This window comes from Microtus oregoni, unplaced genomic scaffold, assembly GCF_018167655.1.
Source record: "Microtus oregoni isolate MIOR12 unplaced genomic scaffold, Mior012 000021F_ref0000039, whole genome shotgun sequence".
Classification (NCBI taxonomy): Eukaryota; Metazoa; Chordata; class Mammalia; order Rodentia; family Cricetidae; genus Microtus; species Microtus oregoni.
Window position 1 is genome coordinate 27,033,376 of NW_024543080.1, and position 13,452 is coordinate 27,046,827.

The 13,452-nt window shown below is 45.1% G+C and overlaps 1 long non-coding RNA gene across 1 annotated transcript; it reads right to left on the reverse strand.

The window, feature by feature from the left end:
* Positions 1-712: 712 nt before the first annotated feature.
* Positions 713-6,681, reverse strand: LOC121460763. Its single transcript, XR_005976102.1, has 3 exons — positions 6,544-6,681; positions 5,195-5,390; positions 713-839 (listed from the first exon to the last, which is right to left on the reverse strand). It is a non-coding gene; the product is annotated as an uncharacterized LOC121460763 (long non-coding RNA).
* Positions 6,682-13,452: the final 6,771 nt, after the last annotated feature.

Sequence of the window (13,452 nt, forward strand, 5' to 3'; positions counted from 1 at the left end):
CAGGGGTGGGGGGCGGGGTGCTCTCAACATTGCTCCATAGAAAAACAAATTGACAGTAGTTCTGTGACATCCAGAACACCTATGCTAGCTTCAGCTCTGAAAGACCCGTGTCTTTATACATTCAAGGGTCAGGCTCTCTAAGACAGAAGTAATAGCCCCGAGTCTGTCTTTATCCCCTGAGTCCACAGATGACCTTCCCTGAAAAGCCTGGACACCCAAGTGGGGTGAGGTGAAAACGAGGTTTTTCATAAAAGGAAAGGAAAGCTAAGAAAGGCTACTGCCACACGCCCCAGCAAAGGCATGGCCTGGGTGACTGACAGGCCAGAGTGTAGACAGCGCAGTCTGTGAAGGCACGCCTGGGTGACAAGCCAGAGTGTAGACATCACAGAATGTGCACGCTGCCGCATCTGGACAAACTGGTCTGGACCAATCCCTCCGAACTCCTCCAACCGGAACAAGAGAGAGCAAAACCAGAATTCATCTGGCCGCCACTTTTGACACCCACGCCTTTGTCCCTTCTTTCCGCCTCACCACAGAAGGCTATCTAGCTTCTTGGCTTAGGGTACATTTTTCTTACCCCCCCTCCCAGAAATGTTTTTTATTCAAGTTTGAAGGAGAAACACTTCATTTTCTTTCTCTCAAAGATACAAGAGTGAGTAGGTGCTTTTATCTACCCAGCATTCCTCGGTGAGGAAATCGTTACCTCCCAATTGCAGTTCCAAAGCTGTCCTGGGGACCCCGCTCACCCACAAAATGATTTCAGCCAATAATGAAAGGTTCCAGGACGGCATGGGGCAGCTGGCTTTCTGTTGTGGATTGGAGTTGCTAGGAACATCTACCTGTAGATTGAGAGGTGAGAAAGATGAAGAGAAAGAACTCTACCATCAGTGAGCCTCTTTAATCCCAAGGACGACTTCCTTCCTTCTGTAGAGACCTTGGGAACCGGAGGACTCAATAAATTCCCTCTGCCTTCAATCTAGTTTGACTGGAATTTTTGTCCCTCGCAACCAAGTGTAATAATATGAGGGATGGAAAGTTTAAATTGCTGCCTTGACCTCCCACGGAGGGGCCCACCTGTGCCGAATGCATAGCCCTCTCGTAGGAAGGTCTCCACTTCCTTTATACCAATAAACATGTGGCCTTGGAGCCTCAGTCCTCTGCTTTGAATTAATTTCTTTCTTTTGGACTTTGTCCCTAGCACAGACATGGGGGAAATGTGATTGCTCTCTACTTGCAGGAACTTTGTCCCCAGAGATGTGTATTTGGGCACAAATGACAATGTGCTCAGGTACTCCAAGTGCATCCTGGGCTCCCTATGATCACCCTATACCATGGCGTGTACAATGCTGCTACTTCAAGCAGTGGTTCTGAAAATAACTCTAGTCAGGCATGGTTGCTCACACCTAAAACCACAGCACTCAGAAGGCTGAGGCAGAGGGCTGGCAATGGCCATGGGTTTGAGGCACCCTAGGCTGTGCAGTGCACACCAGAACAGCCAGTCAGACTAATGAGGTTTTTTGTTTGTTTGTTTGTTTAAGATTTATTTATTTACTATGTATACAGTGTTTTGCCTGCATGTATGTCTGCAGGCCAGAAGAGGGCACCAGATCTCATTACGGATGGTTGTGAACCACCATGTGGTTGCTGGGAATTGAACTCAGATCCTCTGGAAGAGCAGTCAGTGCTCTTAACCTCTGAGCCATCTCTCCAGCCACCAGAGGTTTTCGTTTTGTTTTATTTTGTTGAGACAGGTCTCATTCTGTAGTCCTGGATAACTCAAACTCATGGCAACCCACCTTAGCCTTACCAACTATTAGGATTATAGGATTATATATACCTAGCTTTCTAGAGAGATTTTTAAACTATCAATGCCAAGGTCTCATCCCAGAGATTTGATTTTAATCTAGAGAAGAGGTCCAATTATCAATAATAATAATTTCAAATTATTATTATTATTAGATAATAACAATTTCCAAAAATCTTCCTCAGACATTTAGACTGGCTGATTCATATTTTTTAAATTTATTTTATGTGCATTGGTATTTTGCCTGCATGCATATCTGTGTGGAGGTGTCAGATCTTGGAGTTACAGACAGTTGTGAGCTGTCATGTGGGTGTTGGGAATTGAAACCAGGTCCCCTGGAGGAATAGTCGGTGCCCTTAACCACTGAATCATCTTCCAGCCCCAATTCACTATATTTGAACTTGTCTTTAGTGATTTTTCTAAGTGCCAACACTAGAGTAACTTTGCTGCCTGTGATGTTCGATGGCGAGGCTAGAAAAGAGCAGGAAACTATCTGTCCTTAGCATTCCCTGCAGTGTTGCTGGATGTATGGTGATGTCTGTCTACAGAGCACACACACTGGCCTTGTGATCCGTGGCCTACTGAGAACTCATAGCTGTGCCTACATTGTGTGTGCCTTTGTGTGTGCCCCAAGACCTTGTCACCTCTGCTGTCACAATGGTAAGGAGAGACCTTAAACCTTAAACCCAGAAGTCTGAGTGGCAAGAAACAGTAAATCACTATTTTTCTAAATATTTATTTATTTGAGTGTGTGAGGACAGCTTGCAACTCGTGCAGTCAACATCAGCTGCCTTACAAGGACAGAGAAGAGATTTAAAACAAAACAACATATTCCTAGCCCAGAAGACAGACCCAAAGCATCCAGACAGTGAAAAAAAAAATACTTAGAAAAAAATTAATTTTTTGTAATAAAAACATTTTTCTATTGGTTTCCAAAGCCAAAAGAAATATGATTGTTCATAACAGCTTTGTTAAGAAGCTAAGAAATACCCCAGGCAACCAGAGAAATCCAGTTGCTTTCTGGGCCAGGGGGCAAATGGCACAGATTAATTTATATATTCTATATGTTGTTACAAAACCTAAAGTTGCTAATATCTAGGACTGTATTTCACCATTTCACTTCAGGGCCCTCTCCGTGGAAAGCCAAAGTCCTCTGTTACTGTGAGGTTAAACCTTGGCTTAAACACTAAGACTGAGCATGACCTGGTCATCCAATTACAATATAGTCTTCAGGCAGGGAGAGAGCTAGCAGACAGGATGGAAACTGATCTTGCCGTGGTAACTTAAGACCTGGATCACACCCATCTTGTCACACTGCTATCTAGCTTCTAAGCGTTCCTTTCTCTTCCCCTCCGGGGCTTCAACATCCCATTTGCTTTTCTTAAATATCCAAAACATTTAATATTTCTGTCCATGGTGATTTCTGCTCTCTGGGGAGGGGGATTCTTCTTTAAGAATTGAAGAGAAAAGTCAGGTGGTGGTGGCATACACCTTTAATCCTAGAACTCGGGAGGCAGAGACAGGCAGATCTCTGTGAGTTCGAGGCTAACCTGGTCCACAAGAGCTAGTTCCAGGACAGGCTCCAAAGCTACAGAAAAACATTGTCTTGTTTCAAACAAACAACAACAAACAAAAAAAAAAACAAATGAAGGGAAGTAAAGAATAAGAGACTAGAAGGTTAAATTTACAAAACTTCACAAGGGGCCGGGCGGTGGTGGCGCACGCCTTTAATCCCAGCACTTGGGAGGCAGAGGCAGGCGGATCTCTGTGAGTTCGAGACCAGCCTGGTCTACAAGAGCTAGTTCCAGGACAGGCTCCAAAACCACAGAGAAACCCTGTCTCGAAAAACCAAAAAAAAAAAAAAAAAAAAAAAAAACTTCACAAGGGACACTGGCTTTTTGGATTAAATAGAAGAATTTTCAGTTAAACTCTTTAAATTTGCTGTGAGTGTGGAGACATCTCTTCAACTCTCTGCTCTTCAGTCCTCTTTGCTCCAAGGGAAATGATGCTCGCATCGTAATATTGGGAGTGTTCATAGATGAGACAATCCATCACCAAGACTCGATCAGACAATGGTGGTCAATGTGGACACTTCGGAATCTGGTAGGAAATAGATATCCTGCGCACAGCTGATAGTCTGGGGCCATGCGGACTAGCAAGGAACAGACTCCAGCAGAATGAACGAACACCAAGAACAGAACAGGCAGGAGGAACACTGAGGCAGACTGCTCATAGCATCTCAGGAGCACGCATGTCAACCCTGCATCAGGTTGTCTCCTGTCCTCACGGGAACCTGAGCCATAGGCTCCTTTATATCCACCTCAGTTGGGGTCTTTGACTTATTTATGGGTTCTCATGAGTCTAGAATACTATTTGTGAAAAGAAAGAGTAACTCAATTTTTAAGAGTTATATATACCCTTATATACTCTTATATACTCTTTCAAAGGGTATCACTTTCCTGAGTAGGCTCCACAGAAGTCCTTTAAAGAAAGGAAAGGAATCTACCGCAGACCTCCTTTGGAAGAGAGAATGAGGAGAAGATCGAGCCTTCCTGAGGAATCCGAAGGGCCAACAAGCAGGAGAAACAAATGAGAATGTAGACCAGGCTGGCCTTGAACTCACAGAGATCCACCCGCCTCTGCCTCCCAAGTGCTGGGATTAAAGGCATGAGCCACCACCACCCGGCTAGAGAATATTTAAGTTCAAAACGAAGACCATCTTTCCACTGCTCAGAGCAGTGTGCAGTAGAATGCATGCTTCTCGAATATACGCTGCCTGCGTCCTCCTCCTTCCAGCAGGACGACTGCTGCTCTGCCCCATGTCATCTTACCACTCCCTCCGACTGCTTCCACAGCTCTGACGGTCATTCCCTCGCACAGTGAGTTCACTAGGCCTCCACCACGCGCTGTGGACTCAGCAAGCCTCCCGCAAGGGGATTATTACGTCCTCACAAGAGCATGGTATAGCGTGACAGACAGTGACCGTGCTAGACAGGAAGAGAGATGGGTGCGTGGGTGCGGGGAAGGATTGCAGCTGTAAGCAGAGAACTTAGTGAAGGCCCCACCAAGCATGGATACCACAGTCTATGGGAAATACAGAAGAGGGCTGCAGACACCCTGGGAAAGAGCATTTCGGGTAAACACCTCTGTCTTATTCAGAAAGACCAGTGAGACTGGCGGGGGGGGGGGGAGGGGGGGACAGGAACAGAGAGGGGAGAAGGAACGAGCTCTGAGAGGCAAGGGGTGGCAGCCGCGGATCATAAGGACCTAAGTCAGCAACTGCAGCTCTAGACTTCACCCTCGAGAGGGGGAAAACAATGGAGGGGAGACTGGAAGCTGATTAGATATGTGGGGTTTTTGTTTTGTTTTGTTTTTGAGACAGGGTCTTACTATGCAGCCTGGTTGTCCTGGAACTCCCTCTGTAGACCAGGCAGGCCTTGAACTTGAGATCTGGCTGCCTCTGCCTCTCCTCTCCAGTGCTGGGATCAAAGGCGTGCACCAATACACCTGGCAGAAGCACGGTTATATATGAAAGAATCCATGGCTTCTGGTTTGGAAACAAACTGTCTCTCCTCCTAATCAGATCCTGTAAAAGTAAGAAGGCACAGTGAAGCCCCCAACAACCCACTCTTAGCCACTTGGCCCCAGAGAATAAAATTTACCTCCATGTAAAAGTCCCACATGACTGTTCAGAGCAGCCGTACGTGCCATTGCCTCAAACTGCTAACCGTCATAACATCCTTCAAAAGAGGACCGACTAAAAGCCTGGGTTACATCCACACCACAGCCTACTACTCAGCCGTAAAAACTATCGGTGCATGCAAAAAACACGGGTGGGTCGCAGGATGTTAAACTAAGTGACAGACCTCAAAAGGGCATATATAGCATGCAAAGTACATAGCTAGAGGAACACAAGGTGTGCTCCTTGCAAAAAGTAGATGAAAGGTATCACTTTCTGGGATTTCTTTAGACCATTTTTCAACCTCCTGTGAATCTAAAATAATCTTAAAAATACTTCTTTTGCTTTTTTTTTAAGCATTGCAGAAAAAAATACTGTGTTTCATTGGGACACTGTCGTGTGTAATGACCCTCATTTTTGTAGTTACCTGTTGGTACTCTCTCAATGTCTTTCACTGGTTTGTATTTAACTTTTCAAGCTTGGATAACTGTTAGACATCAGAAAAGGTTCCCTCCTTTGCCCACGTCCCCTGGAAAGTGAATCTTCCTTTATTCTATACAAGTATGTAATTTCCTTTGAAATCATGAGGTGGAATTTGACATAGTCCATGCTACCAAGTCCAAGCCAGATAAAATCTGTAACATGTTCCTTTATGTGTCTGTATAAGAACTACAGTTGTGCCTTTCCTTTAAATAGCTTTTAAAAACATAAACCCGGGGGCTGGAGAGATGGCTCAGCGGTTAAGAGCATTGCATGCTCTTCCAAAGGTCCTGAGTTCAATTCCCAGCAACCACATGGTGGCTCACAACCATCTGTAATGAGGTCTGGTGCCCTCTTCTGGCCTTCAGGCATACACGCAGAAAGAATATTGTATACATAATAAATAAATAAATATTAAAAAAAAAAAAAACATAAACCCGATGGTGATGTCACTCTGTCCTGAGTTCTCAAGGTCCCTCTGTAGTCAGAATGAGCCCTGTATTCTGCTCTCAAGCCCCCTGCATTTGCCTGACCTCCTTCTTTCTGCCCCTCAAAGCACCCCACCCAATGGCTGTTGTACCTGTTGTCCTTTGCCCTGGGTTGTTCGTATGAACTGGTTTTCTCCCATGTGAGCTATCAGCCTTTATCAAAGTAACATCGATTGTCTTCGTTAGGGATTCCATTGCTGTGATAACACACCATGACCAAACACAACCTGGAGAGGAAAGGGTTTATTTGGCTTATACTTCTACATCATATTCCATCATTAGAGGAAGTTGAGCAGGAATTTCGGGCAGGAATCTGGAGGCAGGAACTGATGTAAAAGCCATGGAAAGATGCTCCTTACTGGTTTGCTCATCCTGCTTTCTTACAGTACCCAGAACCACAAGCCTAGGGGTATGGCAGTTAGATGGGTATTCTTCACATCTTTCAGAGACCTTCAGAATATGGCATTTAAAATGTTTTAAGAGCTTAAGACTTTTCATGACAATGAAACACATCTGCTCTTGGCAGCACCAGAGGATGATGAGCATCAAAGAGGCTCCTTATAGAGTTAGTTAGCCATTTGGGCAAGAAACTGCTCTTTCCTGGACTGCTTGATGTTCTGCTGTATGAGCTGGACATGCAGGACCCACTGAGAAATGACTGCTAAAGTTCCCTAAAGAAGGTGAGACAGTCCTTCAGGGTTCCTGTTTCATTAAAGAGACTGCCAGACATTCTGCAGGACACAGAAAAAAGTGACTGACAAACTGTCAATATAGGCAGAGCTGTCTTTGAAATTTCCTGCTTCATGGAAAAGTCTGCCAGATACTATGGGCTGGTAGGCTGAAGATGGATATCCAAACATTACAGAAGAACTCTGGGTGACTGTCCAGGCAGTGAGATGTCTCTGTCAATTCTAGAGTTTTGGAAATTGCTTACAATGCACTTCCTGTTTACTTAGGTAATATTATATCCTTCTGTAGTCTTTGTTGGAGTTGAAGAATAGATAGTTATAATTACAGTTTTCCTCACTTATGATAAAAGATAAAGTAGATATAAATATTGTAACTATAATTTTTACTCGATACCTGTTTTGTTATATGCAATTTTACTATGTTAAAGTGAAACCTTCCTTTTTATTTAGACAGAAAAGGGGAAGTAATGTGGGATTTCCCTCTGTAAGCTGTGAATACCATTGGCTAATAAAGAAGCTGTTTTGGGCCTGTGATAGGGTTGAGCAGAGCTGGGATGGGGGTGGGAACTAAGCTGAATGCTAGAAGAAAGAAGGCAGAGTCAGGAGTCATGGAGTCACTAGAGGAGAAAGACGCAAGTCGCCAGCTGGAACCTTCCTGGTAGGCCACGAGCCTCAAGGTAAAATATAAAATAATAGAAATGGGTTAATTTAATACGTAATAGTTTGCTAGGAATATGCTAGAGTCATTGGCCAAGCAGTGTTTTAAATAATATAGTTTCTGTGTGATTATTTTGGGAGTCGGGGCAGCCGGGAAACAAACAAGCAGCCTCCCTACAACAGTGACTAATTTATCATCTGCTCCTTGTTCTCCCAGGATACCCTGGAATCTGTTGCACTATTATATCCTTCAGAACCCATAAAGACATCTATCGCATAGTAGACACACAATAAATATTCTGGACTAATACTTGGGTGAATGGCTGATGCATTCAGAGATAGTGAGATCTCTGTCACTGGGAGTCAAGCATGGTTCATACAACCACGTATCCAAGTTGTTAAAAACTGCAGACACGGGTTCAGGCAACTGCGTCATTCCCTTCTAGACCTGTGTGTCTCTGATTCTACAGCCACCACGCCCTTTGGCTATGCGATCAGCAAAGCGAGGGCATATTCCTCAGTCACTTTCCATGGAATGACAGTACGCGCACTCCTGTGCCTGCTGCAGCATCATCTCAGCATTAAAATGTTGAAGCTAATCAGACATTTAATTTCAAAGTAGAAGGTCATTATCTTGTCACAAAATTTTATTCCAATTACTTTTTTTTTCTATTATACGAAATGAATTAAAAGTAGCACAAAACATTGGGAGATCAAACAGTCAATCAGAAGCTCATTAAATATCATTGAAATTGGTGCAATAAAAAGCATTTCCCATGGCTGAGTTATTATTTAAAAGCTATATTCTGGATGGCTCAAGGAATTGAGATGCTGCCAATCAAAAATTTACCCTGTCCATAGATAACCCATTGGCTTTCACCATCTCTTATTTTTGAGTTTAGAGTAAACATCTAAAAAGATTTAAAGCGTGACTGTAGTTGTTATCCTATCCGCCTCTGTACAGCCCCCAAGAGCAGACAGCAGCAAAGTCATTGTCTGATGACTTAGACCACAGAGAGGAGCAAGACGTTTACTGAGTGCTCCTTACGAAGGACTTTGCAAGTGCTTGGCTCTTTTATGTTTGTATCGAAGAGTTGTAAAGCAGCAGCTCAACATTCAAGGGAAAAAGGAAGCAGCTCATTCTTAGCCAAAGACAAGTGGTCATGGCCCGGGACATAGACTCGGGCTTCTCTGAACAACATGTTCCACGGTAGACGAGGCCTTCTGCGCAGCCACAGAACCAGGAAGGTGATAAACAGTTACATCTTCAAAAGCACTAGACAACTGTGGAGAAGCTACCGCAAGGCCAGAAGTGCTTTCTACAGGTTGAGATGTTAGAATGTTCTTCAGAGTGGGCAGGAGCCAAAGGTCCATGAAGGTCAGTGACGTACTGTGAGAGCTTAACCTGGTCACCGGGATGTTAGGCCAGATACAGAGGTTGAAAGTAAATGGCTGTTAAGGAGCCGAGGAGGCTCAGAGTACTTTCGGCCCTGACTGCCCATCAGTCCACAAGCACAGTTCTAATCAGCCAAGGTCAAGCAGCCTGAGGATCTTTAACTCAGTAGATGCTTCCTCTTCAGGGACCTCTGCTGCACGCATGCACACACAGCGCTGAGTTCAGCGGGAGAAATGGTCCTAAGTCTGAAGGAGTGAATGGCTCCACACTTGGGAGTCAGTGTCTGTTCTATTTTCTAAGGGATAATTAACAAGAACGTTACATTTTTATTCTTTCCCTCTTTTTCTCCTGATTACTGAGGACTGGACCCGGGAGGGCCTGTCATGACTCTCTCATCTCTGTGTCCTAAGCATCTGGATTACAGGTGCTCTCTCTCTCCGCTGCGAACACCATTTCCCGCGGTGCAGGCTAGGGAACGGCCTGTGCGAGGATAGGAAAGGTGACCACTTCAAATTCCTGGCATTTTTCTTCTTCAAGACCTTTCATAAAAAGCAAAGCTAAGCCACTGTCTTAATTCATTCCTGTGATGCTACACTAGGATTCCAAAGATGCGGTAGTTTATAGACACTGTAAGTTTGTTAGGCTTATAGCTCTGGAGACTGGGGAGCTCAAGGGTGCAGGTCTAATGGTTAGAACCTCCCTCCTATGTTATAACACGGCAGACAGCATGGTGTGGGTAAGGGAGAGCCAGAGATGTCCTGGAAGCTTCAAGCCCTCCACATTTATGCCATCCATGAGGGACAGCCCTAAGGACTAGCCACCTTTCATTATGTCCTACTTCTAAACAGTGTCACACTGGGGATTGTTTCCATGATGTGATATTGGGAGACACACTCACACCATTTGTATTCTGCCTCTGTCCTCCACAAGGCACGTCATCTTCATATACAAATTACAACTGTCCACCTCAAAAGCCCCCCAAAGTCTAAACTCATTCTAGTGCCAAGCCCAAAGTCCAAGAGTGGCATCTAAATCAGCTAGTTTAATTCATCCTCGGCTACTTCTCCAGCTTGGAATCAGTGAACTCAAACATGTTATCAACTTCCAAAATGCAATTATGGGCCAAGAATAGTGGCCAATATCTGTAAACCCAGCCCTCAGTAATCCTAGTACTTGGGAGTCTGAGGCAGGGGAATCACTTCAAAGTTTAGCTAAGACCCTGCTACACAGTGACTTCAGAGCCACTCTAGGCTACAGTGAGACCCTATCTCAAAATCACAAATATGATGGGATGGGGCTCGGTAAATACAAACCCAAAGGGGTGAACATTTAAATCTGAAGGCTCCAGAATAGCCACCTACCACCTCCTAGATGCCTTTCAGGGTCTGAGCCCCCAAAGTATCAGGTGCCCACTCACAGCCTCTGCTTATTCAGCTTTCCAATGATGAGACTGGACACCAACTCTACAGTTTGGGGGGACTTTAAAAGCACCTTATTTCCAGACCTACAGTAGGCACTCCCTAGTTAGGGCTCTCTGTGGTAACCCTGCCCCTCTGACCAGTCTCTGACTGAAGTCCCAAACTGTCCAACATACCTTTGACAGTTGGTCCCATAGCTTGCACGCTGAGTCAGCACACACAGCTACTTGCAAAACTTACCGCTTCTGCCCTTCTGAGCTAACCTAGTCCAGCTAGAGACACACCCGGAGTAGCCCAGGAATGCTGCGCCAGACTGCAGAAGCCTTCCAAGGTGGCTCTGGGCAGCACGTGCCTTTCTTTAAACCTTGCCTTCAAAGTCCTGGCTTGTCTCAAAGATCCCAGACAGTTAAGGCCACTGTCTCATTATCCTGATGAATAGATCCCGAGCACCGGAACCTGAATAATCTCCTAAGCAAAGGGCCACTGGCTATCCCCACAGTACTCTCTCCTGGGCATGCTTTTTCACTCTTACCATGCCAGGCTGCAAATCTCCCCATCTTTCCGCTCTGCATCCCCTTTAATTATAAATTCTATCTTTAAATCATTTCTCTAGTCTCTCGGCCAAAAGAAGCTCTGCAGCCCTCTGAAGGCTTTGCGACGGCGTAGCTATTTATCCTGCCAGACATCGTACTTCATTGTTCTTTATGGAGAAGTTTTGCCTTCCACGCACTCCTAAGGCAGAGTTCTGGAGAGCCTAGACGGCCTTTCCTCCAGCTTCTAAAGCTCTGATCCTCATTCCAACCGGAGACTCATTAGAATGCCCTTAACTATCAGCCTGCCCCTCCTTCCTTCTCTCCTACCTCTTTTCTTTTTTAAATAGGGTGTATGGATATGTATTACAGGTCAGGCCTCTTGATTGTCCCTCCCAAATGAATGCCAGATTAGGGGGATAGCTCTGGGATTACAGGTGTGAGCCACCAAACCCCATTTTTCTAGCATAGATCAAAACCGCTTAACCACTCTTCTTTCTCTACAGTTCCGAGTTCTCACCAGACTCACCATTAATATCATTCATAGCAACCTAGGCCTTTCACGTTCATTCTCCCAAATTCTTGAGTACTTTGTAATGGAATTGCTGTTGCAATGACCGTCTTCTGTTTACCCATACAAGGTATGACAGAATACCATGCACTAAGCAATTTGTAAAGAATGGAAATTGAGAGGTTTTTTTTGTTCCTGTTTTGTTTTGCTTTTGCCATTCCAGAGGCCAAGACGTCCAGGGTTGATGGGCATCAACTGCTTAGAGCCTTTTTGCTGTAACATGCAACACAGTGAGGCAGAGGCATCACCCACAGGAGCACCCAAGAATCCAAACTCACATTCCCATGCTCTTGTAAACAGGCATCAACCCAAGCTTGAGGACACAGCCCTCCTGTGGCAAATGCCTGACTGTAGGCCCCACCCCCCACACTTCTACAGTGGGGCCTAAGTTTCCAATGTGGATGTTTAGAGATGATCCCAACCAAGGCAACCTCTCATTTGAGGGTTTGCATTTGTAAAAATGGCCACTTTGCAGAAAAATGATAGACGGTCCCTTCAGTCAGGAAAGCAGGGAGTATGGCTGCCGTCTCTCAAGGTGTTTGAGCGGAAAGAATGACATAAATCTAAAACACATACTTAGGGGCTGGAGAGATGGCTGAGTGGTGAAGAGCGCTTGCTGTTCTTGCAGAGGACTCAGGTTCGAGTCCCAGCACCCACGTGATGAGTCACAACCATCGATGAGACCAGTTCCAGGTCCTCGGGCCACAGGCACCCATGTGGTGCACACGCACACATGCAGGCAACACACTCATACAAGTAAGATTAATAACTCTAAAGTAAATAAATAAATCTGCGTAGAAGAGATAGCTTCACCATCCCCAGGTACAAGAAGTCATTTCTTTACCAGAGGGCTGAAGGTCTTCTCCCCACCAAGCCTCACCCTAATTTCTTTCCAAAAGTTAGGAGTTCCTGGCAAATTATCGGGGAGTAAAGTGGGAGGGAAAGGTTTCGATGCAAAATTCAGAACCGCTCTCTAGCCGGGAACGTGCGGGGAGGCTTGCTATCATTTATTTCCTCGTGTATCGTTCAGTTTCATCTGTCTCCCATCCCAGAAGTCACTCCCCCATTCCTCACTTCTGCGCCTAAGAGACGTCTCCCTGGCATCTCACTCGGTCTCCTTCACCAGCCTTTCATTATTTCTCAACTGTCCCTCTCACGCTCCTCTCCCTTTCTTCCCGGTGATCCACGTGTCCTCATTTAGCAGTTTTCAGAAGCCAGGGAGAAGAAAACGTTGCAAATAATGTTAAATATGATTAATATCTTGAATTCCTTGAAATATGACATGCATGAGTTACAATGAAACCTCTTTTATTTCCCCATGAAATGCTTTTGCATAATGAGAAAGAAAATGTCCTCTATGCCCTAATCAGCCCTGACAGTTCCTGGACTCCCAAATACTTTTATTTATGGCATTATTTATTTCATCTCTAATAAATGGAGGAGGGGCACAGCACTATCTGAGGAGCTTACAGAGGAGAGGACAGTCGGGTGGGGGGCGACACAGGCTCTGAAACAGTAAGGAAGAACTCTTCAGAAGGAAGGGAGACCTGGGAAATGGGAGGTCAAAGACTTGGACCCCAGAAGAAAATGGGTCACTTTGCCAAGACTAAAACGATAGCTCTGAATAAGAAAGTCACTCCGGATTGCAGAGATGAGGGTCATCCATCAAGGACCTGGATAGTGATGAATAAGGCTGGAACCCAAGCTTGGGAGGAGGGGATGCTGGGGCTGGAGTAGGCC